Source organism: Triticum aestivum, chromosome 1A (genome assembly GCF_018294505.1).
Source record: "Triticum aestivum cultivar Chinese Spring chromosome 1A, IWGSC CS RefSeq v2.1, whole genome shotgun sequence".
In the NCBI taxonomy this organism is placed as follows: Eukaryota; Viridiplantae; Streptophyta; class Magnoliopsida; order Poales; family Poaceae; genus Triticum; species Triticum aestivum.
In genome coordinates, this window is record NC_057794.1 from 50,145,191 (window position 1) to 50,151,383 (window position 6,193).

The 6,193-nt window shown below is 47.3% G+C and overlaps 1 non-coding gene across 1 annotated transcript; it reads left to right on the forward strand.

The window, feature by feature from the left end:
• The first annotated feature begins 210 nt into the window (after window positions 1-210).
• TRNAL-AAG (transfer RNA leucine (anticodon AAG)) lies at window positions 211-291 on the forward strand. Its single transcript has one exon. It is a non-coding gene; the product is annotated as a tRNA-Leu (tRNA).
• The last annotated feature ends 5,902 nt before the right edge of the window (window positions 292-6,193 follow it).

The following is a 6,193-nucleotide window of genomic DNA, read 5'->3' on the forward strand; positions in this document are numbered from 1 at the left end:
TGCCCTGGATTTCTAGGTAGTGGGAAATAGCAAGATATTCAACAATTACGGCTCGGGCCGTGGAATAGGGAAGACCTTTCAAAAAAGAAAACTGGAAATGGGGAGAGCAGTCATGTTCGAAAATTTTCTTGCAGGCATGTCTTAAGGCGGTTAAGGGGCACAACGGCTCCAGCTTTGCCTTCATGTAAAAGATCGCACAACAGTACAACAGATCAGATGGCCGAGTTGGTCTAAGGCGCCAGATTAAGGCTCTGGTCCGAAAGGGCGTGGGTTCAAATCCCACTCTGGTCAATTTCCTTTTTTCCCTCTATATAATAAACAAAACACGATTTCTCGTACGATGACATTTTCTTTTCTTTTACGAATGAATGAACATGTTCGTGTCTTCCAATGCGTCCAGACTTTCATGACAAAAATGCATTTATGGTGATTTGAGGGAAAGAAACTTACTAGTCAATTTTTTGATCTTTATCCTTGCAAAGAAAAAAAAGATTTTATTCACACGGGTTTTCAGACACCTAACCTTCTATCAATGACAAGTTCAAGTGTAGCCCAACTCATACACATATTCAATAGATAACTAACGCTGGCCCGAAAAACAGACACTATTTATCCGTGAACTTGTCTAGACTCGTCCGCAGATAGTGATATGGGAGCCGTTCATCCAATGCTTGCTGAAAACCTCGGACCGCAATACAAACTCAAACATAATTCATGCAAATATGACGGAATTCATTCTAGTGGTCATAAGTTCAGACATAATTTACATAATCCAGATGATATTTTGTTCGTTCAAGATGGCTCGCTCTCCCTCCCGTCCCCTCCCCTCCCCCTCGGGCGGAGCAACTAATGCGCCATTAAAGCAAGCCAACCCCCAGCTTCCCACCCACCCCTGCATCTCATGGAGCGCGTCGCCGCGGCGTGCGGGTTCGCTGGCTTGCGCCGGTGGCACGGGTAGCGGAACCGCAGGAACTTCCACCCCCTGCAGCGGTGCCGCTACCCGACCCGCACTCGTCGGAGGCTCGCCGCGAGATGTGTCGGGTGGTGATGGAGCACTTCCCCAACCGAGACGAGTGGGGGGAGATCCACCTCCACATCCTCCGCCACACGAACTTCGTCGAGCGCGCGTGCTTCATCGGAGATGACGACTGCGAGGATCTGGAGCTCCTCTTCTGGGCGATCCAGGAGGCGGAGTCGTCGGATCTGCGGCAGGCTGCGCGGTGGGAGAACTCCAGGACGGCGAATCCCTCAAGGCTCAACATCCACCTGCCGTCATGGGAGGGCATCATCAACATCCCGCCGGAGTTCCTCCCTCCGAGGATCGTCTGGCCCCAACGCCGTCAGTAGATCGGCTGCCCCAACTGGTTCAAACACAGCGACGACCCATCGACCCCCACCTTGGTTTGGTGAGTTAGGCATACATATTCGTGCCGATTTAACTCTTAAGTCTCGATTGAGGGATTTTCGTTTGCGCCGATTGGGGATGTTAGATCGAGTTGGGTCGAATATTCACCTGTCTGATAAGGATTCGGTAGTAGAGTCGGGGGTTTTCCCTCTTGTTCCAATGAACAGTAAGGATCGTGTGGCTGCTTCTACAGCTGGGGAGACCTCGTCAGAGTTGGTTTCCAGCGAGGGGCTCAGTCATGTTTTAAATTCTAGACCCAAACCAGGGGGACGACTCCTTGCCATTCTTCCCCTTCAAATCCAGCGTTGCCTGGCCCCACACCCAAGTTACATGTGCTTGGGGAGAAAACGAGTAGGGTGAGGCGATTACGTAAAGGGGAATCCCTAGAAAACGTGGAGGAGCACTTTGGCCAGCTTTGGCTTATCCCTTCCCCCCTCGCCGTCGCTATCCCAAAAACCCTACCCCGCAGCCGCAAACCAACCCTAAAGTCGGGTTCCTTTGTTGGATCCGGAGAGACCTGGTTGAGAGTAACTCCTTCTCGGCCGCTGATTGTTATCCTGCATCAAGTCGACCATTCGACCCACCACCAAAACAAATCAAGGTTGCTCGTGAAGGGATCGGGCCTGGTTCACTCTCCTTTGCGGAGGTTGTGAAGCGTGGGTCGAAGATGGCCGATCCCCGTGCAGGAGGGAGAAACAATCTTGCTGCCGTCCAGTCAAGGGAACGGGGCAGAAATCCACCTCCTTCGCTGGGCGGAAGCCATCTACGCCTGTTGCGAAGGAACAAGCCCCTTCCCCCAAGCCTACCAGATCCACAGCCTCGACTGCTGGCTCTGCTCAGGTACAATCTTCTCAATCTACAGAGGTTGAAGTGGAACAAGTCCTTGATCCTAGGTATAAGGATATGATTTGCTTCAACTATGGTGGGCCTGGGCATTATGTTGGGAACTGCGTGAAGCCAAAAGCCTGTTTTATGTGTCAGCAGAATCACAATGTAAACAACTATGCGGCGTGGTCTAAGATACAACCTAGTGCCGCCTTCTTTGGCATTGGAGCTCAAGGTCTTGGTTTCTACCATGTGGACATCCCTGTTGCTAATGAGTCAAAGTGGTTAAACTTTCAGAACTGTGCGGTGGTGAATATCTTAAAAGGAGAAGTGGATTGTTCTAAACTGATGGAACTACTATCTGCTACTTTCTGCAAGACCGAACACTGGCCATGGCAAATCAGAGGGCTCTCCAGCAAGACCTTTTTGGTCAGATTCCCCCCCTGGAAGAAAGTGGAAGACCTCATTGAACTGCTTGGGTTCTCCCTACCACAGGATGTGAATGTTACTTTAACTGAATGGAAAGGAGGGTGTGAACCTTTTGGGGAGCTGGTTGAAGCATGGGTGTTAATTGAGGGTATTCCCCCAAAATGGCGTACTTGGAAAGTTTTTGCTCAAATTGCTTCGCTATTTGGGGTGCTTACAGATGTGGACTGGAATGGGATGTTTAGGACTTTTTTGAGAATGTTCGAATTAAAATAGCCTGCAGGGATCCAACTAAGATTCCTTTTGAGAGACTGATTGAGATGAAGAAAAAGTTGTTCCTGCTTGGTTTCACTGTAGAAGGCTTTGAGCAGACAGGTGGAGTTGACTCTATCATTGATGTGGATGATGATGAAGATGGTGATAAGGAAGATGAGAGAGCAGAGGGAGAGCAAGTTGATAAGGACAGTGGGACTCATGGAGAACATGCATCTGGTGGATCAGGTGATGGTGGTCTGGCCATTGATGAATTGGACAAAGCTAACTTCTCAACCAAACATGGGTCCTCAAACAAATATGTTGCTCAAAGTTAGGTGGTTACACCTATGGAACATGGCCATGATGCTGACCAGGAGGATTTCATTATGAAATGTGCTTTGGCTAATGTTGACCTTGGTGGTACATCTTCTAATGTACATGATCCTAAGTCTGGCTGTGTTGGCAATCTTCTAGAACAACACAAAACTGCCGATGGGAAGGAAAGAGAGGAGGAAGGAATGGTGACTCAAAAAGCCCCCTCTCCATCTGAGAAGAATGACACACACATGACATCTAAGAAGAGTGCTGGTAGTATGGAATATTGTGAGGATCTGCTAAGATCAGTGGATATATCTGATTCTGAAAATGAGGAGACAAAAGAAGAGGAGTTGGGGGTTACCCCCCTTGAGGCTGTTCAAATCCTACAAAGTGAGACTTGGAAGAGATCCCTGCTGGAATCACTTAACCAAACCCAAAATGATGATGCCATTCATGAGAAGAAGCCAAGGTGGGGGCCTGTGCTAGCTCAGAGGCCTGCTGCCAGAGGATATGGGAATGTTAACATCATGGAGAAAGCTGCTGCATATAAGAGGAGGAAGAACTTGGAGATACCACAATTTAAAGGTAAATCCTTTTCCACTGTTGATAAGTCTATTCTTGCTGATTAAATGAGTCAAATGAATTTAACTATTGGGGGGTGAAACTCAAAAGAACCTCACCATTGATGAGATGATAGTTATGGAGAAAGAGAGATGTTTGGTTTTTGCCAATAATAATCTCGAATTAGTTCTTCCTGATAATCTTGACATTGATTCTAATGAGTTAGTTAGTACACCTGGGGGTGCCTTTTCCTTGGAGCCAGTTGGCACTGCTGATGCTGCTAGGGGAACACCTGCTGTTCTAACTAAAGCCAAGCCTTGTGGCTTATCCCACCCTTTTAAAATCAATTAGATATGATAGGTCTTGTTTGGAATATTAGGGGTCTTGGGCAACATGGGAAGATACAGTGCCTGTGTGATACTATTGCTAAGTATGATCCTGGCTTTATTGGATTTCAAGAAACAAAGAAAGAAATTATTTTGAGGGTTTCCTCAAAGCTATTGATAGGTTTGATAATTTTGTGTGGCATTTCTTGCCAGCTGACAACACTGCTAAGGGTATCCTGTTAGGATTTAATAAAATGAATTTTGAGGTAGTTAGTTTTATCAATCAAAGATTATCTATTGTTGCTACTATGAAAAATAAGTCTGATGGATTTGTCTGGCAAATGGTGTTAGTTTATGGGTCTGCCTATCCTGAATTAAAAATGGATTTTGTGGCTGAATTGCATGATGCTTTATCAAATGCTTCATATCCTATCATGATTTGTGGGGATTTTAATCTGGTTAGGAATGAGAATGAAAAAAATAGTGGTTTAATTAATCAATGGACTACATTTTTATTTAATGATTGGATCAATAGATGGGCCCTGATGGAGATTTCTATCTCTAATAGAGTGTTTACTTGGTCTAACAATCAGATTTCCCATGTGTTTGCTGTGTTTGATAGAGTGTTCATTTCTGTGGACTGGGATGCACATTTTCCTTTCTCTACTTTGTCAGCCCTTCCCAGGGTGGGGAGTGATCACACTCCTCTAGTCCTGGATACTGGTGCTAGAGCCCCATCCAACCCCAAACCTTTTAGGTTTGAGAAATGGTGGCTCTCCCAACCAGGTTTCCATCAAATGGTCACAAAAGCCTGGAATTCTATGTCCTCATCCAAATCCTCAGCTGATAATTGGATGATTAAGATGTTGGGGAACGTAGCAGAAATTCAAAATTTTCCTACGTGTCACCAAGATCTATCTATGGAGAAACCAGCAACGAGGGGAAGGAGAGTGCATCTACATACCCTTGTAGATCGCTATGCGGAAGCGTTCAAGAGAATGGGTTGAAGGAGTCGTACTCGTCGTGATCCAAATCACCGGAGATCCTAGTGCCGAACGGACGGCACCTCCGCGTTCAACACACGTGCAGCCCGGTGACGTCTCCCATGCCTTGATCCAGCAAGGAGAGAGGGAGAGGTTGAGGAAGACTCCATCCAGCAGCACAACGGCGTGGTGGTGGTGGAGGAGCGTGGTACTCCAGCAGGGCTTCGCCAAGCATCGCAAGAGACGAGGAGGGAGAGGGGTAGGGCTGCGCCAAGAAGGAGAGGAACTCGTGTGTCTTGGGCAGCCCAAACCTCAAGTATATATAGGGGGAGGGGAGGGGCTGCGCCCCCACCTAGGGTTCCCCTTCCGTGGTCCCGGTACACTACCGGTAAAACCCAAAACTTTTCCGGTAACCAAATCAGGACTTCCCATATATAAATCTTTACCTCCGGACCATTCGGGAACTCCTCGTGACGTCCGGGATCTCATCCGGGACTCCGAACAACATTCGGTAACCACATACAAACTTCCTTTATAACCCTAGCGTCATCGAACCTTAAGTGTGTAGACCCTACAGGTTCGGGAACCATGCAGACATGACCGAGACGTTCTACGGTCAATAACCAACAGCGGGATCTGGATACCCATGTTGGTTCCCACATGTTCCACGATGATCTCATCGGATGAACCACGATGTCGAGGATTCGATCAATCCCGTATTCAATTCCCTTTGTCTAGCAGTATTGTACTTGCCCGAGATTCGATCGTCGGTATCTCGATACCTTGTTCAATCTCGTTACCAGCAAGTCTCTTTACTCGTTCCGTAACACACCATCCCGTGATCAACTCCTTGATCACATTGTGCACATTATGATGATGTCCTACCGAGTGGTCCCAGAGATACCTCTCCGTTTACACGGAGTGACAAATCCCAGTCTCGATTCGTGCCAACCCAACAGACACTTTCGGAGATACCTGTAGTGTACCTTTATAGCCACCCAGTTACGTTGTGACGTTTGGCACACCCAAAGTATTCCTACGGTATCCGGGAGTTGCACAATCTCATGGTCTAAGGAAATGATACTTGACATTAG